Raw genomic sequence first — 27455 nt, 5'->3', positions numbered from 1 at the left:
GTGAATGCTGACAGACAATGAGATAAGGATGTGTGAATATGTGTACCTATAGATGATCAATTGCTTTGTTGTTAACAACAAGCATAGACAACAAGGAAGTGATCAATATGACATGTTTATGCAAATTCCTAACAGGGAAGTTTGTGATTAACCTTCACTGACTGTGAAAGCATTGATATAAACAATGTGACAATTGAGATGATTTATCTGTTTCTACTCTAGTGTTAACAAAGGGCCTGATCCAAAGCCTAGGAGAGTCAATAAAATGATTACCATTGACATCCTTGGACTTGGAAACAAGCCCAGGAGAGGGCAGTGCTTGAGTACCTTCAAGTTTGTTTCTGAGCAGGTCACCTTATCATTAATTCTCACAGGTCTTAAACAATAATTTTGTCTGTTTCCAAAGAGAGATGCAAAGGTCTCATTTTTCACATAAAACAGAGTGATTATTCAAATTGGATACTGCAGCACTTTATTGCAAACCCTGATTATCTTTCATCTCATTAAAAAGCTGTTGAAAAATAATTTATGATTTAGTTTCTAACAGGTGATGAAAAATTCATTTGAGCTAATGGCTGAATCAGATTATATTTTATTGCTTAATTTTTATTGGTCTTGATACAGGGGCAGTAGATTAATTATATTTCCCTTTCACCGTCTCAGTAACATGAAAAACTATCACTTCTGGGAAGGGAATTTATTTAGTTCAGAAAAGATTCTGCTCTGTTTTAATTACATTATTTCAGGGAATAAAAGAGTAGACATGGCCACTCTGTCTTGAGCAATTCATTTAGGAAAGCATATCCCAGCTGGCTATGGAGAGAAGACTTAGTGAAATATATGTTTTAGAGGTTAGGGTAGAACCTCGCAGCACTCTTGTTATTTCCTGTGCTCAGAAATGTTTAGAGAGAGAGAAGGAAAGAAGATCTAATGTAATTGTCAGGTCATTACAATAATCTGGGGCTGAATTGTTTGTTCAGCAGTAAATAAGAGGGGTTTCGTGGAGACTAAAATAGTTCATTGCACTGCAAGAAGTAGTTCTTTTCCCCTACTTCCTTCTTTTCTGTTTTTTTAAGTGGAAGTTAGTGCTGGTGAAAGAAGTCAGACTGACACAGCCCTGGAAACTAAAGGTCTTAATTATCCACAGAAGAGGTACAGCATGTTGGGGTTCCTTACACAGCATGGACTGCACCACCAATCCAAGTTCCTTTTCACTGAACCACCTGCTTTATCCTCTAATCTGGACTGAGCACCTCCAGGGATTAGAGGGTAGTTTCATCTCTGTACCTATTCAATCCTTGCCCTCTCTGGAGAAACTGCCAGGAAGGGAGCCAATTAGTGGCAATTGTGCTGGTTTATTTTTTTGTGAGATGTATATATCTGTCCACCAGGAACTGGTCTGAGGCCATCAACGCCCGTGCCATCAAACAGACATTGTGACAATAACAATTTTCAGTCAGACGAAGCAGCACTATATATGTTTTGAACTAGTGACCTAGAGATGAAGGGCTCTCTATGTATTTACCTGAGCCCCACCTAATCTCCCTTGGTCTGTTTTCCTCCTCCTTGCTTGTGGTGCTCATTTTCTTGAAACTTAATCAAAGTGATAACTGCCGTTGCTTATGTTGAGAGGCAACCGAAGTTTCAGCAATTCAGGAATAGAAAGTGGGGGTTTTCAACAAAAGTAGGTCAATAGAAAATGAATGTATGTACATTATGACCCTCACAGTAAAGTTAACTATTTAACTGTTAATCGTTGTTTGTGCCCCAGGTACTTTGGTGTGAGTTTTTATGTTTATTTATAATTATATATAATTATAGTATTATAGTTATACTGTATACTATATATTAAAGTATAATGTTAGGTGAGAAAAATTAAATATGAAGCAGTTATGCCAACCGAACCAAAGTCAGGCCAATAAAGGTTGCTGGGAAAGTCCCTGAACGAGATAAATAGAATAAAAGAATACTTGTTTAAGTTGCAGGGAGTAAGAAAAAAGGAGAGGCCTGCATTCCTGCATTTTTGTACCAAATGTTCTGGGAACAGTTTGTTGAGATAGGAGGCACTGTTTTCCACTCCTGTTCTTGTGTTATGTGTGTTCTTAACTCCTCGTCTCCTGGTTGACACCCATACCGATAAGAAAGTTAGTGAAGCATTGCGATTTGCTAAAAGTTATCTACAATAAGGGGGTAGAAGTGCATGCATAATAGAGAAAGAGGATTTTAACTAACATAGGGGAGGGGTGGGCTGCTTTATGAATAAATCTGTGACGCAACGGAACTGTCTATAAAAACCTATTAGTTTTACTTAGAGGCTGCTGGTTCTCTTTGGAGACAGGCTGCTCTCTACTGTTGTGCGCACTCTTCAATAAAGAGCTTTGTGTTCGGACCTTGCTGGTGTTGCCTGCCTCTCTCCGGGCAGACAACGAGTCGTGCCATCTGGGGGTTCGAGTCCTCAACAATAATATACTATATACATTATAATCATAATATTGTGCATGCATATTATGTATATAAAATATGCACACACAATACAATACACAAAATATTTATATATGTTCAGGAACAGAGAGAGTTGGCAGATAACTTTCTAGCTTCTAAGTTAGGTTGCTTAGAAAAGGGAGATTAGATGCTGTTTGGTAGTTTACAAGATCACTAGCGTAACATGGAGGTTTCTTCTGAACCGAATACTGCATGTTGTAGAATGGGTGGTAGATTCCCCTCATCAGAAGATATGTGGACAATGTCTGATACTATGATTCCAATATACTCTACTCTCTTATCATTGTGGGAAGGACAATGGGTCAGAGCTACTCAGTGGTTCTATTTGTATGAATGATCCAAATATTTGGAAGGAGGGAGGTTGTGTTTCTGGCTGTGTGGTTACCTTGGATTTCTTGGAGTCCTGTGAGATGTAGGCACCCCATAGCAAGAGGGCCTGGGCTATATAGTTGAGTGCAAGCAGTCAGGATATATTAAGTAGTTTATAATGTGGAAAATTTCTACAGAGTGTGACTGTGCTGTTTCTATGACAGAGGAGAGTTAAGCTCTTTGTGGCTCCTCCATGAAAAGGAAAAATAAATGCAGGAATTCCTTATATCAGAATCTGTATCATGGATAACATTTTTCATCATCACACTTTAATTTTCTTCCTTCCCACTATTTCATTTCATGTCATCTGAAAACCATGTACATCAGTGGAATTGAATGGGGCACTTTTGTGCCAGTGTACCTAAGGCACTAGTCAGATTGCGTTACCTCATTAATTCTTCTACTCTTTGGATTTTTGGTTAAGTAGAGTAAACTAAATACATTTTGTTATTTGGGTCACCCACACAGATCTTGGTACAGGAGTGGGACCTTAATCTCTATTGCCCTAATGCAGCGACATATTTAAGCATATGATTATCCGTAAGAATGAGAATTGTCTTAGTGAAACCAAGGAAGCTTAAGATTTAAAATTAAGCATGTACTTAAGTTCTTTGCTGAATTAAGGGCAAAAAGTTTATTTTTCTTTAAACTAAAATTATCCCTTCAGAACACTAACAGGATTGAATATTACCCTCTGTCCTTCACATTGTGACCTCTTCTTTCACACTCTGAGGATGACTCTTCAGAGTGTACCATCTGGAATCTCACAGTGAACAGACTCTCATGGCTGACTGGAGGAGCAAATGTGACTTAACCATACTCTAGAAACAAGTAAAGCATCTAGAGGGAGGCTAAAGATTTGCTGCATTAACTTTGCCTGGGTTACCATCATTAAAATAAATAGAACCAAATCACAAATGATGACCAAGTTTGCTTGGCTAGGAAAATGCATTAAGCTGAGCAAATGGGGAAAAATAACTGATAGCTCGCTGTACATAGAAAACTAAGACAACTAAGATTGTTTAGGAAAGCAGGTTAGCTCTGCTGAAGCTATGTGTCAGTTGCATAAGTTGAACAAGCTGTTGATTTGTAAGAAAAGCCTAATAGAATATCCAAATGAGTAATGAAAGACGGAAGAAAATATACAAACTGGATAAGAGAAAAATCACAATTTCTTTTTAATGTTGAAAATTAATAATCACAGAAGACTTCAGCAGCAATTGATTATATTTTCAGTTGTGCAATAAAAAAGGAACAAATATCTTTGCTCTTTGTCAAGAATAATTTAGAGTATCTTGAAAACACTGAGTGACCTGACACAGATCACAAAGCTGCAGGTCTGTGTAGTGCTATATGATTCACTTCAGTGGGGTCAACTGGAAAATGACAAGGACTTATGGGGGCTGGGGGCTGTGGTGATTCATTTTTGTGTGTGTTGGCAGGCTGGGTTGGAGATTTAGCATGTGATTCCAAAGAAAGGAAAAAAAATCTTTTGCGCTAGAGAAATCATACGGGGAACTGGAAGTTCATGAGTAAAATCTGAACTCCAGTGAGAATGAATAGTATCATGCAGAATTCTGGCCAGAGAGCTGTCAGTGGAGAGAGTTTGACATCTATGATAAAATTTCAACACACTAAAACCCCACATCAGTGGATTGGATATCAACGTCCCCATTCTTCAGCCATGTAAGTGCAAGTCAACACATGAAGCTCAGGAATTCATTGGCTTTAGTGAAAAACCTACGATAAAGGAAGAATTTCATGGAGCTCAAGCAAGAGAGTTTGGCTATTATGAATTCCTGAGTAGTAACATGAAGTGGCACATATCTTTCAAAGGCATTACCAATGGCATACCTGCTTTTTGTCAATTAGGTACAGAGAACACCTATAGAGAAAAAAGTTGCTTTTGAAAGAGGTTTACCCATCAGAAGCATTTATTCTGCATATCAGAAAGCATGAAGAATAAGCAGCAGTGTTAAAAAATAAAACTGATGACACTGATCTGACTTACAGATCCTAAAAATATATTATGTACAGTAAGCACATTCTAGTGCCAGGCCATATGGAATGTGACTTTGTGTCCATGAAAAGGACTTAGTCGGCACAAGAATGTATGATTTATGCCTTCCTATACCACCATTTGTGAATCTTGCCCCCGGTTTTGTATGGAGGAAGACTTGTAGATTACTTAGTAGCAGATCAATACATGTCTTTACAACTCTGGGATTTCTTCAGCATGTTGGATGGCTTATTGGAAGATTTGAAAAAATGAACTGGAAATATTGATTCTCATATTCAGATATGTATTTAATTATTTTTTTATTCAAACAAACCCAGTTTATGCCATTTGATTGCTTCTGTTTTTTATTTTGTTTTATCAGCAGACTGACATTACATTCTACTGCCTTTCACTCACTATGGAAAAGTTGAGATTTCAGCGAAGAGTAAGGATCAACACAATACCACCATTGTTTCCCAAATCAAGACTGGACAAAGAGAAGGGTGGTAGGTTGGCAAATGGAGGAGAAACACATTTTCCATGAATACATGGGAGAAAGCTGATCAGATATGGCTAAATAGCTAGCTAAATCTCTTGAACAATAGTTTTCAGTTAAATTATTTAACAATTTTAATACGACTTTCCTATCTCACTATGGCATGGGTGGAAGATGCTCACTTCATGAGATCTGTGAAGTTTTCTGTTTTAATTAGTGTATATATATAGTTCAGAGGTTTTTCAAGGTGAGTCTGATGTCATCATCCATAGTGTGTGGTTGGGAGTCATGCTGACACAGGGGTTATTGATCTGAGCTAGTCAGGACGTCATAGAACCTAAGGGGGGAAGAGAGTGGGGTTTAAATAGAGCTTTCTGGAAGACTCCATTTCATGCCAAATTTCAAAATTTCAAACATTGGAATGGAAGGGGGGAAAAAAACCAACCCTTTAGAACATTTTTTTTTTTTTTTTTTTTTTTTACAAAAAAATAGAATTGTGTTGCAATGATTGTTTACAGATAGACACCAAGAAGTTTAGGTGTCTCTGGTCAGAAGTGACTCTAAAACATTCCTGAAGAAAACGTCATCCAAACTGATATGCCTTCATGAAACATTTCACCTCTGACAAAACAAAATTCCATCTGAAATGTTCTGACCAGCTCTAAGCAGAGGTCAGTTACCCAATAGATGGCATTGACCCCTGGAGAATGTAGGTTCTCTGAAAAAACAGAACAGCTTTCAATTCTAATTGAGGTACTAGAGAGGGAGGCTCCTTGATGGATGCTCACTACAAGATGTACTGAAACAATGATGCATCTGGCCATGCTGTCCCCTCCAAATTATCGCTCGGTGGCTCCTAGGCCTGTGTTACTGTGCTCTCAGCCCAGCTGGAATTTTTGCTGCTTAATGGCATCAAGCTGGGTTCCAGCAGATTGTGCTGGCAGAACTCCTAGAGGTGAATCTAGATGTGCTGAATAGCCAGGCTCCTGTGAGTCTGAAACTGCTCAGTCGCTCACGTATTGCAAAAGTTAAGAGAATTTGAATAGTTCTCTTGGCCAATCATCATCTCATTCTTTACCTAACTAAGTATGTTTTGGGGTCTGGATTGTGCTTACCTACTTCATTCAGAGTGAAGTTAAAGCAGTGGTTAGGTGTAGATTCTGGATAGAAATCAGCTTCTGCCTTCTCTTTACTACTCTTGCTGTTACTCAAAAAAGGGAATATATATAATGGATGGATGGTTGATATTTAAATATTTTTTTCTAGGAGGAGAAAGAGGAGAGACCAGAAGCACCAAAGCGGTTTGCTGCTCTTGACTGAATGTAAGTAAGGTTTGCTGGTTGTTCATTTGCAACACCTCCACTGGTTCTAGTTTGAGTAATGAAACAGTATGGAATTTTCTTGGCAGTGACACCTCAGGGAAATGTATTTGCATGAAGTGCAAAGTAGCCGAGCATCTTGGGTGAGCGATTCTGAATATTGACAGTCAGCTAAAATATTGACTAAGTGGGGGGAGAAATTCCTAAATAAGGCAACTGAAGAAACATTTAACTGATAATGCAGAAAGAGACCAGAAAGGGCAGAATATTGAGTTAGGAATAAAAAGTACCTGGTTGAACATCCAGAATGTAACAGGAGGAGCAAGCAAAAATTCTTACTATTGGAAAAAAATGGGATGAATGAGAACCACAATGTGAAAAAGTGTCAGAAATACTGGTTGGTGTCATGCTCTTCTACACACAGGAAACTGTTCTTCCAGTGAAGGTATGAATAATTCCTATTGAAGTCAGTTACAGTACACACATTTGGAACTGCTTGTATTCTGCTTTAAGAGAACTGCAGCAACAGGGCAATAAGGGAGGTGAAGGGAGAAAGAGGAAAGCAGTGATTGTGATTGTGGTACAATTTGTGTGGTTTGTAGTAGACACTGATTCCTGCATGATTGGCTGCCTTCATGGAGAAACAAGAGGGTAAATCCTACCACAAGTGGGTAAGTTGTCGTTATGGTTTAAAAAAGTCTCAGATTGTCCTCAGGCCTAGCTGGATGAATGTATTTGTTGCTTGGTAGGCCTTGAAAGGGCAACTGGATGAGACTAAAGAGGTTTCAGGATGTAAACTGATAATTAAAATGACTTGCCGTCTGCTGAGAAGAAAAGGAAAATGCTCTATCAAAATACACAAATACCCTCCGAGGGGATAGCATAGGTGTAACTGGCTGCACAATTTATCCCAGTATTATTATCTCATTAGTTTTGAGACTAAAATGATTCCTTTAGTAGGAGAGAGAGAAGCACAACACTTGGGGATAACAAACTTACAGCCCACGCAGATGGCTGAGTGAAATTATATCACACAGCAGAAAAACAATTATATTTCATGTGAGTTTTAGCTGGAGACATAATCATATATTTTCTACCTTTGTTTAACCACCATACTGTGTAAAATATTCCTACCTAGAACAAAAAACAAGTGGAACCTGTCTAATTTGAATTTTTGTTATATACTTAAAACTGAGGTCAGCTTGGCCAAAGTTCACAACTCTTTCAGCAAACCTGACCTGATTTTTACTGTTCAAACTGAAAACCATGTGAAATGTACTAATTTTTGCAGGGTTTAAAATGCAAGGGCCTGAGTATTTTACACCAGTTTTAAGCCTGAGTGACTCCATTGGGTGTGAAATAAAATCAGTGGAACTACATTGAGAATCAGGCCTCCAAAGTGTGAAATTTAGACTCAATTGTGTTTTTACGTTTTTGCAGAAATCCAAAGCAAAACCCTTTCAGGTGCAGACTGAAACTGAAAGAAAAGTTCTAAGGAATCCCCAGGAGAAAATATCTTATGAATGTTGGGCAGTTCTGCTCTCCTACTTTCCTTTTCATATACTGGCCGATTGGTACAAAACATCATTGTATCCACTGCCAAAAATAAATAAGGGCCAGTGAATCTTCCTGGTTTCGATGTGAGAGATCTGGGATTGTAAGCTATTAGGTATAACAAAATAATGGATTGAGGAGCAAAAAAGATCAGTCCTTATCCTTCTGCTACATATTCCCATTTTTGAAAATATCTGTATGTTGGATGGAGTGTGGACTATGGAGAGGTGTGGGGACCGCATCTGTCCATATTGTGTTTAAATTGTCTTGTGGTAATTTATAATGTGGGAAGTTATTAGCTAAATTTAACACACTGTACTATAGCAGAACGCATTATAGGCAATGTACATCATTAATGTATTATGCCAGGTTAGAAAATTAAAAAAAAAACCCGCAAAAACCCGCAAAACCTCACAAGAGACACTCGTTCCTTTATTGAATATGTAATCTTTGGAAAATGGCTGTTGCAAATTATCCACAAATATTTTTCCACTTGTATGTGTTCAAAGCAAAAATTAATGATTTTGGCTCTTGACCATCTGTTTTTCAAATACAGTGGCAGAAGAGAATTGTACCTGCTGCCCATTACTAATGTGGGTTGTGGCAAAACAACCCAGTTTTAAGAACAATTACCTTTCCATCTACTTTAAGAAATAGTTGCTTTTCAAAGCTAGGATCATGTCTTTATATGTGTAGATAGCACAATAAGGCCCCAGTAGTGATCAAGGAATCTGACATTTACATATTAAATAATAATTATAGAGGTGTTGTTGAAACTATTAAAGTTAAATCCATGTCAGCAATTCCATTTTTACGTGTTTTCAAGTCCATAAGAATCTGCTCCAACCCAAATCTTGGTTAATAGAATCTGGGCCTCCGTGAACCCTCTCTTACTCTTAATGAGTGCAGGTAGGTATATAAGAGTACTCTTTCCTTCCTCTGCTCTATGGAAAAGCAGAGAACTTTTCCACTCATAAGTGGTAGAAATTCCCTTTGCTGAATTTGAAATGGGTGGTACACCTAAGCAATTCTTTAAGAACTGTCCAACACTCCTTTCAAGAACCTGGGATATTTGGTTGGGGGGGGGGGGGTGGTTTGTTTTTTTGTTTGTTTGTTTTAACTTTGAATCAAGGTCCTAGGAGAATTTGATAGGTATTGCAACAAATATCCTTCTAATACTTTTCCTTGGGCTCTCTAAACCTTCTTGTGTAGGGTTTTTTTTTTTTTTTTTTTTTTTTTTTTTTTAACTTCTGTTTCATGGTTCTTCAGTGTTTTTGTTCTAGGGACGTTTTCAGTGTTCACTACTGGGAAATCTAGTAAACTCCTATTCCTTTTGAAAAAAGAGGCAGTGTGGGGAAAGAGGGAAATAGAGAGGGAAGAGAGAGAAAAATACCCTGGGAAAAATGTGTTGGTGGTCCTGGCATTTGTAGTTTTCCCAAGAAACTTACTCTCTTCTCATCCTGTAAATTCTGGTCAATCTTAACTCAAACTGCATTCCATAAGGTTTGTTTAAAAATATTAAATGAAAATCCATATTTCACCAACTGAATTTCTCAGCTCTTCCTAGCCTATTCAGCCATCTGTCCAATTCCAGCATGTGTTTAGTTTCCTTATTGCTTTAAAATCAAATTCTTCTCTCAGCCATACTGGTATAAATCCAGAATAACTTTGCTGAATTCAACAGACTCTGGATTCCTCCTAATGTGATTGAGGGGGGATTTACCTATAAGCTTTTCTCTTATTTAGTTCTCATAGTTACAATGTACTTTTTTTTCTTTTTAGTTCAGATATTTAAATATTAGATATTTACGACCTTCATCCCTGAATGGTTGTCTTTCTGCCAGTAATTCAAGTGCTTAATCGATTATAAAAACTTCAGCTATAAATTTGTCTTTTCCCAAAAAATTATACATTCCCAAGACAAAACTGTGCTTTCTCTGCTGTTGATAGCGTGGGCTTCTGGTTTCACCAGCTTATTAACCCAAGGCTGTTTCTCTTTTCCCACATTAGATCTCTTCCACTACACGACACAGATTAATTGCTGTTGCTAACTTGTGTAGATTTTTTGGTTTTAGTTTTATTTATTCATATATTTTTGTCTCGGAATGCTTGTGAATAATTCCAACAACCTGCTTTAATAGCTCTGAATTGTAGGAATATAACAACTGGGTTATGCCATATTGAGTTTCAGAGAACTTTGTCTTGGGGAGGGGGAAGGAAGAACGGGACTGGATAAGTGTAACTGAGGACTGAATTTGTTCCAAAATATTTGTATGTATAACAGGACCTGCCTCTCTAATTCCGGGACACCCACGACTGGCCATTCCTGTTTAATTAGCCCACCTCACCTAGAGTCGGCCCTGGTGACAAAGGGGAAAGCCCAGGAATCCCTACACCCAGACATAATAGAATGATGCCCAGTGAATCACTTCTCTGCACTTGGGGCTTGCTCTGGGCTGGGATATTGTAGCAGTGCGTATGTAACCCTTCTGCCCATCAGAGTTGGCAGCAACAAGGGCCGGGTTCAGTATCTAGGGGTTTCATTCCAATAACACAATGCAAAACCGGCTTGAGCCCTCACCCAGTGACCTGGGACAAATATATACCACCCCCGCTGGGTGCCTCCAAGAGGCAATATTTCCCGTCTCACAAGCACGGAGTTTGAGTATAGCAAAAGCCTTTTAATAACAGAGAGAAACAATGTGGCATTATGTTGGGGAAACAACACCAATAGGATTCATAACACAACCCATGAGCAAAAAGACCCTACCCCAAGCAAATTGGGGCATGACCTTTCCCTTTGGTTCTTGAGTCCAGCAACCCAAAGTCACCCAAAGTCCCAAAAGTCCAACAACCCAGAGTGTCTGTCCCTGGTCAGTGCAGCACCAGAGTTTGAATGTTTATCTGCAGAGTTTTACCCCCCAACCTGGGTGGAGATGGGGGTGGGTTAAGGGGCACCTTATGTGGTCCAAAGCCGATTGCCCCAACCTCTCCATGGGGCTCCGCTCTGCTCCACCAGCCATCCCACAAATTGCTCCGCTCTGCCAGCCGCCCCCATGAGCTGCTCCAGCCATCCCGTGAACCACTGTGCTCCAAGAGCCACTCTGCTCTGCCAGCCATCCAGCAAAGTACTCAGCAATATATCTTCAGGCTCCCCCACTACTTAACACAACACTCAGTGATTTCAGCTCTTAGTAAGCTTAGCTCTTTCGTGATTTCAGCTTGTAATATGGGAGCCTCAGTGCTAGTGCACCAGTGGCCCAAAGTGAATTCTACACAGCAGCATGTAACTAGACTCATAATGGAATCAAAATTAGCTCTGATATTCCACAGTGGAGAAAGGAGAAAGGAGAAAGGAGGCAGTGCAATTAGCATATAAGGCCCATACTACCAGGTATTAATATCTGTTCTCAGCATCTCTCAATTCACTGAGTTTTGGAACCCATGTCCCATGCTTACTGAGTGCTACTTAGTTGATGGCGAGTCCCTCCATCATAACAAAAGGCCAAGTACAAGTACCACTGTCTTTGATTCACATAATCAGGATAATAACAATTTATTCTTCCTGTCCCAATAACAGAGAAACTGGGGATCCCACAGCAGCCAAAGTGACCATTTGGGCAGCTATGAGCTCATGCTAGGCGGGGTGGGTGTGCCTATGCAAATGAGATCAGCCCCTGAAGTTCTTTTCCACAACTTGCCACACCTCACCACCAGCTGTCAGGGTGGAGCTCATCCTGACTCTGCTTACATGTAAATAGAGACTCTTCCCTTAGAATAATCAGCAGATGGGGGAAGGGAGACTGAAAACTCCATGAGGTATGTTTCACAAAGCTTTCATATGATTCTCCCCTGTAGTGAGAAGAATTTAGTGGGCTATGGAGTGTGCAAGGCATCCAAACCCAAAAGATCCAGTGAGGAAGGATCATGGAAACGGGAGTCATCTTATGTGAAAGTTTACCGTCTTGCACAGCTTTGATGACCACTCCTCCTACTGACGTTATGCCTAAGGTTATTCAGCAGCAACTGTGGAAGGGACTTCACATTAGTTAATACTCACACTCCAAGCAGCATTAACACTCTTGATCAACTTATTGATTCACTTGCAGACACCCAATCTTTACCCACAATCTTCCTTTGATGCACACATCTCTCTTCTTCTGCTGAGGTTATTCTGCCCCTAAGGAGAATTTGATCAGACCCTTCATTTAATTCTTTTAACTCTTTGATGAGCTACTCTTTTTAAAGGTGATAAAAGAACACTAGGGAAAATTGAGTGAATATTCTAGTAAAATTTTTGAAATGTTTGCTCACCTCTACTAGTAAATATGTTAGTTAATTATGAACATACATTTAATTACCAAGGGAATGTTTTACCATCATTTTGTTTCATTGTTCAAATGTGAATTAACTTGTATTTAAAGGGATACTAGTAAGTGAGTAAGGCACAAAATCTAGTTTTTTGTGTAAAGAGGGGAATTTATTCATTTATCTCTAATATTTAAATAGCACTAGTCTCTGGAATATCAAGGGATTGACATAAGATTCCCCCCCTCCCCCAACCTCTCCAAATGAAACTATTGTTTCTTACCTCTTTTGACCTAAGTGATTAGCCAATATTTGGAATCTTGCAGGTTGTTTCCATCAGGAGAAGAAATTGAAGATAGGTATTTCTTTGCATGCGTGCAGTTCTGGTTCATTATGAAGAATGGACACAGACTCCTATTTCCCTTTACACAGTGGGAATCAAACAGGAGACAGTTTCTTTGCCCAGTATACCAAGCCTCTTCCCACCCCCACCCCCAGCTTTCTTCCCAAAAGCTCTCTTGTCTTTTTCTCAGGCTATACTACAAGTGTTTCTCTATCTGTCCTTGGCTTTCTGCTGCCTTCTGTGTTTGCTTCTGTGGTGTTTCTGGCTGCGTACGTTTTTTTCTCTCATACAGTTCTACCAAAGCAAAGCTCAGACCTCTGTGTTTCCATTCAGCCCCAAGCCAAACCCCTCTGCCTCACGTTGGTCAGTGCCTCAATGGCTTTGAAAAGGGCCTGTGTTTTGAGTGGTGGCTCCTTTGTTTCAGACGACTAACAACAAAAAGAAGCTTAATTACTTCTTATATTTAATATGAATGAAGGCGGCTATGGTGCCTACAATCTTAAACAAAGTTTCACTGTATAATGCTATTTATAAATTAAGTGAAGCTAATGTTTGTTTTCATTGTCCGAGCTGAGTGAAATGCAGAAAGTAAACACACATTATAAATAGTGAAAAGTATAGTAGCTTTCTAAAGTTCTTTGTGTTATAACAATAACGTAACACATGGGAGGAGCTTCAATGTATATGATTTTTACCTTGACGGTGTCTCTCTTTGTGATCAATCTACTGATGATAAGTTGTTTTATTCCTCTTTCCTGCAAACTCCAATGTTTTAGTTTGAGCAGTGGTTTATATATATATACATATATATACATATATGAACTGCCACTTCAGATTATGAGGAAGTGAGGGAGGAAACAGAATGTGACGTATTTTCCAGAAAATTATTTACTTTATTATTACTCATGGGGCTTTCTATATTGATCATCATCAACAGTATGCAAGAAGCTCACAAACATTCATGAATTTAGTCACCCAACACTTTTTTGAGGTAGCAAAGTATTATTATCCCCACTTTACTGATAAGAAACTGAGGCTCAGAGAAATTATATGACTTTATTGGACCACCAGGAAGTTTGTGATGGAACTAGGAGCAGAAGTGTGAGATCCTGAGACCCAGCTGAATGCTTCCACCACAAGTCTATCTTCCCTTTAGTAATCTGAGCACTGTAGTTTCTCCTGACCCTAACATCAATGATACAGTGCATGCTCTCAGTCACCTTTTTTCCCCAGTCACTCCAATCATCACTTTTCCCTGAAACGTAGAGTGGGGAGCTGAACTGTGATCAGGGAAGACTACCTCACTTTGCTTACCATGTGCTATTACAGCTGCTTTGATTGGTTCTCTGTTTCAGTCAGCCTTGGGAGAGATGTTGACTAGTGACTGAGGGATAAGAACCTACTTGTGGTGATCTCTTCTACATCACCAAGATTGAGATGAAGGAAGGAGATAAGCAGAATGAAGGGATGGAAAGGACAAAACAAAAACAAGGGATGAAGCAAAGCAAGATATAACAGGAATAAGAATGGATAAAGGAGGGAAAAAAACCCAAATCTCTTTGCAGCTCGTGGGTACAACATGGCAGTTCTGTGCATGTGATGTGTGCAGATTGTACGTCCATAGAGTACTCAGGCAGTTAAACTTGCAGATCTAAATGCTTTGTTCATATAATATGTTTTTATTCCACTCAGAACTCTTCTTGAATTAGAAAGGCCAAGGCACAAAACAAGATTAAACTAGCTAGAGACATAAAGGATAATAAGAAACATTCTACAGATACATTAGAAGCAAGAGGAAGACCAAGGACAGGTAGTCCAGCTACTCAATGATGAGGGGAAAATAATAACAGAAAATGTGGAAATGGCAGTAGTGCTAAATGATTTTTTTGTTTGTTTTTCACAAAAAAGGTTAGTAGCGATTGGTTGTCTAACATAGTGAATGCCAGTGAAAATGAGGTAGGATCAGAAGCTAAAGTAGGGTAAGAAAAAGTTAAAAATTACTTAGACACGTTAGATGTCTTCAAATCACCAGGTCCTGATGAAATCATCCTAGAATACTCAAGGAGCTGTCTGAGGAGATATCTGGGCCATTAGCGATTTATCTTTGAATGTCATGGAAGAAGGAGGAGATTCCAGTGGACTGGAAAAGGGCAAACACAGTGCAAATCTATGAAAAGGGAAATAAGGACAACCAGCCTGGGGAATTACAGACCAGTCAGTTTAACTTCAGTACGCGGAAAGATAATAGAGCAAATAATTAAGCAATCAATTTGCAAACACCTAGAAAAAATAAGGTGAAAAGTAACAGTCAGCATGGATTTGTGAAGAGCAAATTGTGTCAAACCAGCCTAATAGCTTTCTTTGACAGGGGAAGTGGTAGATGTGGTATATCTTGACTTTAGTAAAGTATCAGGGGGTATCTGTGTTAGTCTGTATCGACAAAAACAATAAGGCATCCGGTGGCACCTTAAAGACTAACAGATTTATTTGGGCATAAGCTTTTGTGGGTAAAAACCCACTTCTTCAGATGCATGGAGTGAAAATTACAAATGCAGGCATTATATAATGACACATGAAGCGAAGGGAGTTACCTCACAAGTGGAGAACCAGTGTTGACAGGGTCAATTTGATCAGGGTGGATATAGTCCACTCCCAATAATAGATGAGGAGGTGTCAATTCCAGGAGAGGCAAAGCTGCTTTTGTAATGAGCCGGCCAGTCCCTAGTCAAGCCCAAATTAATGGCGTTAAATTTGCAAATTAATTTTAGTTCTGCTATTTATCTTTGAAGTCTGTTTCTGAAGTTTTTTTGTTCAAATATAGCTACTTTTAAATCTGTTACAGAATGTCCAGGAAGATTGCAGTGTTCTCCTACCGGCTTTTGTATGTTACCGTTCCTGATGTCCAATTCGTGTCCACTTATTCTTTTACGTAGGGACTGTCCGGTTTGGCCAATGTACATGGCAGAGGGGCATTGCTGACACATGATGGCTTATATAACATTAGTAGACATGCAGGTGAATGAGCCCCGATGGTGTGGCTGATGTGGTTGGGTCCTCTGATGGTGTTGCTAGAGTAGATATGGGGACAGAGTAGGCAACAAGGTTTGCTACAGGGATTGGTTCCTGGGTTAGTGTTTCTGTGGTGTGGTATGTAGTTGCTGGTGAGTATTTGCTTCAGGTTGGGGGGCTGTCTGTAAGCGAGGACTGTCCTTCCTCCCAAGGTCTGTGAGAGTGAGGGATTGTTTTCCAGGATAGGCTGTACATCGTTGTGAGAGTGAGGGATCGTTTTCCAGGATAGGCTGTAGATCGTTGATGATGTGCTGGAGAGGTTTTACCTGGGGGCTGTACGTGATGGACAGTGGTGTTCTGTTATTTTCTTCGTTGGGCCTGTCCTGTAGTAGGTGATTTCTGAGTACCTGTCTCGCTCTGTCAATCTGTTTCCTCACTTCCACAGGTGGGTACTGTAGTTTTAAGAATGCTTGATAAAGATCTTATAGGTGTTTGTCTGAGGGATTGGAGCAAATTTGGTTGTATCTTAGGGCTTGGCTGTAGACAATGGATCGTGTGATGTGTCTTGAATGGAAGCTGGAGGCATGTAGGTACGTATAGAGGTCAGTAGGTTTCCGGTATAGGGTGATGTTTATGTGATCATCACTCGTTTGCACAGTAGTGTCAAGGAAGTGGATCTCTTGTGTGGACTGGTCCAGGCTGAGGTTGATGGTGGGGTGGAAATTGTTGAAATCCAGGTGGAATTCTTCAAGGGTCTCCTTCCTGTGGGTCTATATGATGAATGTGTCATCAATGTAGTGCAAGCAGAGGAGGGGCGCTAGGGGATGAGAGCTGAGGAAGCATTGTTCTAAGTCAGCCATAAAAATGTTGGCATACTGTGGGGCCATGTGGGTACCCATAGCAGTGCCCCTAATTGAAGGTATAAGTTGTCCCCAAATCTGAAATGGTTGTGTGTGAGGACAAAGTCACAGAGCTCAGCCACCAGGTGTGCCATGGCCTCATCATCTTGACAGCTTGTAGTCCATCCTCAGGTGGAATATTGGTGTAAAGAGCTTCTGTATCCATGGTGGCCAGCATGGTGTTTTTAGGAAGATCACTAATGCATTGTAGTTTTCTCAGGAAGTTGGTGGTGTCTCGAAGATAGCTAGGAGTGCTGGTAGCATGGGGTCTGAGGACAGAGTCCAAATAGCCAGATAATCCTGCTGTAGGAGTGCCAATGCCTCAGATGAGGGGGCATCCAGGATTACCAGGTTTATGGATTTTGGGTAGCAGATAGAATACCCCTGGTTGGGGCTCTGGGGGTGTGTCCATGTAGATTTGTTCCCATGCTGTAGCAGGGAGTTTCTTGAGCAGATGGTGTAGCTTCTTTTGATACTCCTCAGTGGGATGGGAAGATAGTTGCCTGTAGAATGTGGTGTTGGAAAGTTGCCTGGCAGCCTCCTGTTCATAATCCAACCTGTTCATTATGACTACAGCACCTCCTTTGTCAGCCCCTTGACTTTAGTAAGGCTTCCGGTACTGTCTCACATGACCTTCTCATAAACAAAATAAGGAAATAAAACCTAGATGGAGCTACTATAAGGTGAGTACATAACTGGTTAGAAAACTGTTCCCAGTCAGTAATCAGTGCTTCACAGTCAAGCTGGAAGGACATATCAAGTGGGGTCCCACAGGGATCAGTTATGGGACCAGTTCTCTTCAATATCTTCATCAATGATTTAGATCAGTGGTTCCCAAACTTGTTCCACCGCTTGTGCAGGGAAAGCCCTGGGTGGGCCGGGCCAGTTTGTTTACCTGCTGCGTCCACAGGTTCGGCTGATCGCGGCTCCCACTGGCTGCGGTTCGCTGCTCCAGGCCAATGGGAGCTGCTGGAAGCAGCGGCAGTATGTCCCTCGGCCCGCGTCGCTTCCAGCAGCTCCCATTGGCCTGGAGCAGCGAACCGCAGCCACTAGGAGCCGCGATCGGCCGAACCTGCAGATGCGGCAGGTAAACAAATTGGCGCGGCCCACCAGGGGCTTTCCATGCACAAGCAGCGGAACAAGTTTGGCAACCACTGATTTAGGTAATGGCATACAGAGTACACTTATAAAGTTTGTGGACAGTACCAAACTGGAGGTGGGGCAGGGGTTTGCAACTACTTTGGATGATAGGATTAAAATTCAAAATGATCTGGACAAACTGGAGAAATGGTCGGAAGTAAATAGGATGAAATGCAATAAGAACAAATATAAAATATTCCACTTAGGAAGGAACCATCAGTTGCACACGTACAAAATAGAAAATGACTGCCTAGAAAGGAATATTGCAGAAAGGGATTTGGGGATCTTAGTGGATCACAAGCTAAATATGAGTGAAGAGAGTAACACTGTTGTGAAAAAAAGCAGCCATCATTCTTGGATGTATTAGCAGGAATGTTGTAAGCAAGACATGAGAGAGAATTCTTCCACTCTACTCTGTGCTAATTAGGCCTCAACTGGAATATTGTATCCTGTTCTGTTGCCACATTTCATAAAAGATGTGGGCAAATTGGAGAAAGTCCAGAGAAAAGCAACAAAAATCATTAAAGGTCTAGAAAACATGACCTATGAGAGAAGATTGAAACAATTTGGTTTATTTAGTCTGGAGAAGAGAAGACTGACAGGGGTGTGATACCTGTTTTCAAATACATAAAAGGTTGTTGTAAAGTAGAGGGAGAAAAATTGTTCTTGTTAACCTCTGAGGATAGGACAAGAAACAGGGGGCTTAAATTGCAGGAAGGGCAGTTTAGTTGGACATTAGGAAAAACTTCCTAAGTGTCAGTGTGGTTAAGCACTAGAATAAATTGCCTAGGGAAATTGTGGAATCTCCATCACTGGAAATTTTAAGAGTAGGTAAGACAAACACCTGTCAGGGATGGTCTACATAATACTTAGTCCTGCCTTGAGTGCGGGGGACTGGACTAGAAGACCTCCCTGGGTCCAGTCCAGTCATTTGATTCTATGAAGTATTTTTTCACACAACGCACAGTCAACTTGTGGAACTCCTTGCCAGAGGATGTTGTGAAGGCCAAGACTATAACAGGATTCAAAAAAGAAGTAGATAAAGTCATGGAGGATAGGTCAATCAATAGGCAGTGATGGTGTCCCTAGCCTCTGTTTGCCAGAAGCTGGGAATGGGTGACAGGGGATGGATGACTTGATGATTACTTGTTCTGTTCATTCCCTCTGAAGCACCACTATCAGAAGACAGGATACTGGGCTTTGGTTTGACCCAGTATGGCTGTTCTTATGATTTTTGTCCTTCATTTGGAAACCATCCTTATTTTGATGTAGACTCTATTTTGATACGTGAGATCAGAAAAGCCTTAGCCTAAGTGCCCAGGGATAATTTAGTTTTTCCTCATCTTATGCTTATCTGAATTATGTCACACTTGGCAGTTTTGCTTTCCATGATTTATACCTGTCTTTTAGGCTTTTTTATTAAACAGCTCTGTGGGATTGGTGACACAGACCAGCTAAACGGGTTTCATACAGCTTTTGCTTTTGGAAATCTATTCTATTTTTTCCTTCCTTTTTGTCACCAGTGACCAACCCTCGTCTCATTTTATAGCCAAGGAAACAGGCAACTCAGGCATCAGAGCTGCCACCCTCCTTTTCCCTCCTCCCCACCTTCAAACTATGATCATTGTAAAGGAACATAACTACGGGTAGTTGTTCTGGTAGAATGTGAGTTGTTGTTGTTTTTCTCCCATTATTTTTCAATGTGTGCGCTCAAACTTCATCTTCTCTAAGGAGGACAAATCATTTCACTCATGCTGCTTTTTATACCAAAGAATAGAAAATACATGATCCTGTTAACATCACATGTCAAAATATACAAACAAAATATCCTTAAATCAACAAGTCATACCTGTTTCCATTGTTCATCCGCAAGTCCATTTCTAACAAGCCTAATTCAAAAGTCTAAATCAGTGGATTTTCAGTATAATAACTTCTCCAGCAGCACTTTGCTTGCTTTGCTTATCTGTAAATTTTGATTATCATTAATGGAAATGTGTTTTCGTTCGTTTGTGTGTGGTGAAATCGAGATTTAAAAACACTTACTGACAAAAATTCAATCCTTCCAAGCCTTCTAATGGTGCATTGTGCATACAGCAGGGGCTGAAGGAATGATCATAGAAGTGGGTGGGAGTTCTGCTATTGCCCTGCTACTGATTAGTCTTGAGCAAGTTGCTTCACTTCTCTACCTTAGTTTCCCTGTCTGCAAAAAGGGGATAAATGCACTTAACTTTTTCTCAGGTGGTGTGATTTGTTAATGTTTGTACAGCCCTTTGTATATATTCAGTACTAAATATTATTTTCACATAATTTGAACTAGGATTTTTCCTTTACCAGATTTAGTGTTCAATCATGTACGATATTGAAGTACAATGGGTGCTGAGGGCCCTTAGTCTTTCATGGGTTCAGGCTCCTCAGTGGGATATTTTGCCTAGAGCTACCTATCCTTGCACTACATGGAGAAGGGGAAACAGGTGCACGCATTGTTTGGGTATATCCCATGGTGTACAGGATGGGTGACAACAGAAGCCAGATGAAAATCAGTGGTTTCATTTTGTAGGGTTTGTCTGTTTTCATTCATTTGGAATCATACCCTTTGAATTTGGATGTTGCTAACCTCAACAGATATTTCAGGGAATGTGGCCTGGTTTCAGGGATGTAGTAAAACTCACAACTAGATAAGTTTCCCCTGGTATCCTTGTGAAACTTTCCTAGTGCTCCACTAGCTTTCCTATTTCAAGTTATGACTGTTTCACATCTATCTACCTTTACAGCCAATTTTACCTCTCTCCAATACAAAACTAGTTTTATCCCCCTGCACTGATCCATCTGTGTGCTATTTTCTAAAAATTTACTATGCACTAGTCAGGGGTGGTGGGCAGATCTCTTGCTAGATGTGTATTTGCTCCTGTAAAGCCTCTCTCCCACACCCACCCCTATGGTCAGAGGCAAGGAGAAGACCCAGCAGCAAAACAGAGTGTGCGCTCAGCAGAAGTGCTAGTGTAATGCTACTCCAATCCACCCTTATTCCTGTGTTTGAAATCTAAATATCAGTAATACATGTTGTGATATCTCAGGCATTTATGAAATAAAATAATAGTTCATACGTGCCAACTTACACTCTCACATGTAATGGACTCCTAGACACTGCTGGTGGAAGCCAATGGAAGAAGGGTAAGGGTATGTCTACACTGAGGTTGGGAAGTGTGGTGGCATCTAGCTAGATCAAAGCTGTCTCATGTAACAATAGCAAGGAATCTGTGGTAGCCTAGGTGGCTGTGAGGGCCACCCTCCATGACCCTGAGTACATACTCAAGTGGCTGCTGCCCTGGCTTCAACCCCCTGATTTCAGTTTAGGCGTATCCTAAGACAGCTGCTGTGATGGCCATAGAGAAGAGGTACTAGAAGAGGATGAGAGTGACTCTTGTTAATTGAGGGAGGCCCCGTGCTGTGCCTGACACTTTCAGCAGAAAAGCAGTAAAAGCTATTAACTGAGCAGCATGTCAGTCACAGTCTGTTCTGTGGACAGCCTGTAAATGTCTGGTCTGTTTTTTAGACTGGCCTGTCTTAAACTGTTCTATGAACAGTGGGTTATATCTTCAGACAGTGTAACTCAGTGAAGCTATGACAGTTTATACCAGCTGAGAATATGGCTCAGTGTGTCAAATTCAGCTCATTGAGAACAAAGAAGTTGTACCTCTCTTCTCTTGTGCATGGTCAGCTGGTATTTCATATGTTTTATATCTGAAGAGCTTTGTTTGTGGTCAGAGTCAGTATAAATCTATTAATTCAGGTACTTAATCTGGTCAGCGCTAATATATTTGGTAGAGATGGTCTGCGTTAGATCTAAATTCTTGTAATTATTTCGAGCAGTGTAACTCATTGTGGGCAGTGTGTGTAACTCATGGAGTTAATCTGGTTACAGCTCTCTGTGCAGTCTATACAAATCACACATCATATTTTAATTACATTGCTACTCTGCTTTGCAATCAACCTGTGAAAATCCCAAGGTTATTTAACTGTTAATTAAACTACAGACCTGTTTCCTTTACACCTGGACACCGGAAATACAGGCACCAATAATGAGTCCGGAAATCTTTTGCAAATTAAATGGAGCACTTTGATTAGGAAATGGCTCTGCCAAACTTTTGCAGCCACATGAATCAAGTCTATGTAGACATTTTATCCTCTCCCATATACAAATGACTACAGAAACAGAATCATAGAATATCCGGGTTGGAAGGGATCTCAGGAGGTCATCTAGTCCAACCCCCTGCTCAAAGCAGGACCAATTCCCAACTAAATCATGGTCAGGGAAGGAAGGTGAGAGTGAAGAGGAAAGTAGAATTAAACTGTGTTCCCCCCCAATAATTTTTCTATTTGTTTAAATTCTCTTTTAAATGAATAAAAAATGCTAAAGGCTACACTAGAAGCTAAGGCCTACAGTGACTTTCAAGCATGGATTTTATGAGCTAGTTCCTTCACCTCTTATCTATGTGGTAATTCTATAGAGTGGGTAACTAGCAATGCAGGTGCAGGGGAGCACTTCCCCGTGATGAAGTGCAGATGAGTCTGAATGCTCCCAAGATTCATGAGTGGATACAGGATTTGGGGGGTGGGGTCAAACACACAAAAACATGTAAAAGTTATTTGGTTTTAAGTTCCATTTTTAAAACATCATGTCACATCTCAGCACAGATTCATCAAAAGTTTGACAGACATACCAGTTTGAGGCAGTGAAGGTCATAGTTTTTATGCAAAACCAGGTGAAATGAAAAAAATTTAGAATGAGTTTTCCTTTAATGATTGTGGCTTATTGGAACCCAGAATTCAAAATGAAATATGAGAGATGTGACTCCACATACACTGAAATAAAAAGAAAAGGTTTTCCTTGAAAAGAAATCACTGAGTTTTAAAAAAAGAAAAGGGAGTACTTGTGGCACCTTAGAGACAAACAAATTTATGAGAGCATAAGCTTTCATGAGCTACAGCTCACTTAAGCAGCTTTAATTGTAGCCAAATGCAGCAAACTTTTTTTCTTAAGGTATATGACAGATTTTCCTGCCCCAGTAACACTCGGTTGATTAGAATGCCATTCCTACCAGAACAATATAGTCTAACGTTAGTTTCTTTAAATCTATTTTCTCTTTTCTCATTTTCTTCAGTTGCTGTATTTCCTTCCCATTTATTTTCCCCAACTCTCAAAATAATCTCCTCTTCTACATTTTTCTGCAGATCTTAGAATCTGCCTCATTTTTCTAATACTTATATTAACTTGATCTTCAAAATACTTTGCTTTAAGATCTAGTTTTTAAATTCAGCTTTCAGTTGTTTCTTCTTCTTTTTCAACTGCAAGTGATTAGATATTCAAAAGGATATCAATAAAATTCTTGTTTTGTACCCTTAAGTTTGTTTGTTTTTCACAAATAACCAACATGCTATAAACACTAAACACACTGAATAATGAAACTTGCCATCATGCTTACCTTACATCACAGGAACTATACACTTTCTATTTCTAAACTTTATTACATGAGAATTTATAATTAAATAACTTCATCTGTGGAGCTTAAGATATATTTTTGTTAGAATATACACAATTAGGCTCTGTTATTACTGTCCGATCTGTTCCTGGGATCTCCTACACATGGATTTTGTTTTTCCTTTTAAGGGGTCACTGCAGCTTTTATAGGTTTATGGGTTGTTAATGGAGGATCTGCTCAAATAATCCCATCCTCCAAAAATGTGGGTGTGTTTATAGAGGTTGACAAATAATACTTGATCTGGAAAGATAAGGGTGGGCAGAGAAACAATAATAACATAACATTTTCAATGTCTCACAGCTCCCCTGATTGCCTTTCGTTACACCTTCCCCACCTCAGGTCACAACCCACCAGCTGAAAAAACATTAAGCTAGCAAATAGGGCTCTGGGCTGGTACTCAAGATATGCAGGTTCAATTTCTGGCTCAACTAAAGACTTCCTGTAGAATCTCAGGTGACAAGTCACTTAATCTACATAATGTCTCTGTCCTACATCTGTCACATTGGTCCTTCCAAAAAAAAGAAAAAAAAGGGTTGCCCAAAAGCAGGTGAAACTGGCACAAGGCATTCCAAATTATTTTATTAAAAATTCAAAACATTTTAAGTGCTTGAAACAAATAAACATTTCAAGTCAAAGAATGTTTCATTTGTCTCAACACCCCTCACCCTAAGTTTTTAATTGGCTGAAAAAATTTGGTTTTGGTCTTGTCACCTGAGATTCTACAGGAAGTCTTTAGTTGAGCCAGAAATTGAACATGCATCTCTTGAGGTGGGGAAGGTGTAACAAAAGGCAACCAGGGCAGCTGTGAGACATTGAAAATGTTATGTTATTATTATGTCTCTGCCCATCCTTACCCTTTCAGATCAAGTATTATTTGTCAGCCTCTATAAACATACCCACACGCAATACAGGTTTATCACTGTTATCATTGCTTTGTTTTTACTCTTTAATAATAAGAGTGGAGTGAAGTCTTTTTACTTTGAGTAAGCGGTTGCCAGCCTGAAAAGGTAGAGAAACTCTGTACCCAGGCCATCCTTCCTTGTTCTAGCTACAGCTGTTTTTCTTTCCATACAGTTCAATTTACAGAGACAGATTGTTGGTCTGTTTATCATTTCAATTTGTAAACATTCCCCAAACCTTGCAGATTGTGGGCATGATAGCAGGAGACTGACCATATCCAAGTGGAGACCTTATGTCTCTTACTGACTAGGGAGTGTAATCCTGTACTCCATAGCAACACAACTCCACTGAAGCTGCCCTATCAGAGACTCTCCTCGTTGTTGCTGCCCCTAGAATCTCCCTGAAATAAAGGGTCTCCCTCTGTAAAGGGGCACAATGTAAGAGTTAATGTGGAGTGTGGATCGCAACCTTTTTGCGAACCCTCCAAGAAGATATGTAGGGCAGTGCTGTGTTGGCAGCTAGCTCCAAACCCCCAGCAACAAAGGGAAAGGGAGAGCTGAATGCAGGAGGGCCTCCTCCAGGATTATATCACTGGGGAACAATCTGTCCCTTCCCTTTTGGAGAAAGGAGACTGTGCATCATGGAGGGTCCTTGGCTGTGGGGCATCATGGAAGATGTCCAGCCAAGGAGCTGGCCCATAGAGAAGAATGGGGACATGAGGTACCATGTAATTCAATTACCAGGAGGCACTGTGACAACAAAATGAAAATTTCATTTTTTAGGCATTTGAATTTTTTTGTCAAAAACTGAAATTTTGACCAGGAATACTCTTTTTTTTGGTGTGTGTGTGTGTGGGGGGGGTATTTTAATCAAACCCCAATTTTCTATCAAAATAGTTCCAATGGAAAATGAGGCAAGTGGGGTCAAGAGTTGGTTTAGGTTGGAAGAGACTAAAATATGCTTGTATTCTGAGATTCTCTCTTCTTTCTCTTTCTGCTGTTTCAGAACTGCAAGTACAGCATTATGCAAGAATCTCCCTTCATAATGAATGGTAGTTATTTAGCTTCAGTTGCTGTTCTATGTGATGCTCCTAAACGATTACATGATTGGTTAGCCTTTCAGATACCTTGGTAAGGGCAATCCCTCTATAAAAACAAAACAATATTTCACAAATATAAAAATAACACAATTTTTCAGCTTGGCTGGCATTTAATGTACATTTTTCCACACTGTTTTTCTCCATTAAGCATTCCTTGACTCAAACACTGTAGCATAAGTAATGAACAACAACTTAGCTTGAGATGTGCAAAACCTTACAGAAGTCCAGTGTCTTTAAACCTCATCTACTGTAGCAGAAAGGTGTAAGATAATTTTTAGTGTTAAAAAATGAGATATGATTTTGTAAATCCATTGCTGTGAATCCTGTAATGTTAGCCGTAAGACACAATGGCTTGTTATTTGTAACTTATATTCAAATTAATAGGTGCAATGCCACTAGTCAAAAAATGATGATTGCTCAGAGCATGTTTTCTGTTCTGATCTTTTTTTTGAGAGGGCACGCTCAAGTTTTTAAGTTGAGTTTTAAGTGCCTCTGAAGGAGGCATGGTTGAAGGAGACAGTTCTCTTGACCTGAGTTAAGTATTCTTTGCACAAAGATCTACTCAGCAGAAGTCCTTTCTGCAATATACAAATGTAGCTTACAAAAAAAAAATCAGAAGAGAAGAAATATAATTTGGACTGTTCACATGGACTACTGGAAGCCAGCCATGTAGCCAGAAACTAAAAGCTTTGTTACAGATAAATATCACAACTATTGTCATTTTAAGGACAACGATGGATTATAGGTGCATGGAAAATTTATCCTTTCCTAGCTGACTTGACCTAAAGATCTCCTGAAGCACTTTGCCTGTCTGTATTGCACATAGCACTTTAAAAGTTTATAGATTCCTTCCAGGTTCAAAAGGGAAATCCATCTATTTCTTAATTATTCCTCATAGTTGATTGAGCCTGGCATTGTTTGTTTGTGCACTCTTGTATATATCCCCACTAAGAATTTTACTCTTCTTTTTCTTATCACAAAAAGTAACTTTTTAATAATTTATTTTTTCTTTGTTTAAGATAGGCTATCCTGTTAAGGATACACATATTAGATTATATATGTTTTCTATCTTGGTTATATGGAGAAGCTGTGTGAGTAGCAATTATTTTTCTGCATCCCATCACTAGCAATTCAGATCATTTAACAAGAACAGAGAGTTAAGGATTTAGGAAGATGACAGCTGTGGCTAACATGGGTAATAATTTTGAACAATGACATAGTGAAAGTTAAACTAATGATTTTAAAGTGCCTTTTTAAACCATGTCCCAAGTGAGCCTCCTGTGAACTGCATTAATCACTTACAGATCTTCCACACCAAGATACTTTGTCGCTAAACTTCACATTAATTTATTTATAGATGTTACTCAGGTTCCCATCTCCATAACATCTAAGTATCTCACATTCATTATACCTTCAAAAGGAAAGGCCACCCTTTTGAAAATTGTGCCCTTAATACAGAACCTAAACTGATCAGCAGTGAGAAGTAAACTGATGGTAGCACCATAAGTGACAAAGCACTCTTGAAAGATTGAGTAGGAGCAATGTATATGTTGAGAGAAGAGATGAGAATTTTGAAGTAAACAGAAAATGCACTGGTAGAAGTTAAAGGATAATACAGGTAGTCTACAAAGATAATTCAGGCAGTCTATAAAATATTCCCACCACTGATATTATAAAAATAGATAGATCTAGCACTCAGACATATAAGTCCACAATTTCAATATAAATTCAAATCTTCTGTGTGCTCATGTTACCCACATTGTATAAAAATGTCTTCTGATATTGTACTTGCAAAAATGACATGTTCACATATGCATACAAATGCAACTGTTTATAAACACAATCTGCATTTGCAAGGGCAATTTGGTATTTACATCAACAAATCAGGTAACTGTAATGTAATGGATTGTTAGATGTTGGTTCGTTCATTCATTCATTGCTAGAGCTGATTTAAAATTTCTGTGTAGAGTTTTTGACA

At 39.6% G+C, this 27455-nt stretch overlaps 2 long non-coding RNA genes across 2 annotated transcripts in view; one reads left to right on the top strand and one right to left on the bottom strand.

Moving 5' to 3' along the window:
• Positions 1–7356, top strand: part of LOC122464513 — a 41866-nt gene extending 34510 nt beyond the window's left edge. The window contains exons 2-3 of the long non-coding RNA XR_006288612.1: positions 6633–6688; positions 7288–7356. This is a non-coding gene — a long non-coding RNA (uncharacterized LOC122464513). The remainder of the gene's footprint in view (positions 1–6632; positions 6689–7287) is intronic.
• LOC122464514 overlaps positions 1–12953 on the bottom strand; it is a 56525-nt gene extending 43572 nt beyond the window's left edge. The window contains exons 1-2 of the long non-coding RNA XR_006288613.1: positions 12831–12953; positions 12300–12419 (exon numbers count right to left, since the gene is read on the bottom strand). This is a non-coding gene — a long non-coding RNA (uncharacterized LOC122464514). The remainder of the gene's footprint in view (positions 1–12299; positions 12420–12830) is intronic.
• Positions 12954–27455: the final 14502 nt, after the last annotated feature.

The sequence above is a fragment of the Chelonia mydas genome, chromosome 2 (assembly GCF_015237465.2).
Source record: "Chelonia mydas isolate rCheMyd1 chromosome 2, rCheMyd1.pri.v2, whole genome shotgun sequence".
Taxonomy (NCBI): Eukaryota; Metazoa; Chordata; order Testudines; family Cheloniidae; genus Chelonia; species Chelonia mydas.
This window is presented reverse-complemented; position numbering and strand designations above follow the sequence as displayed.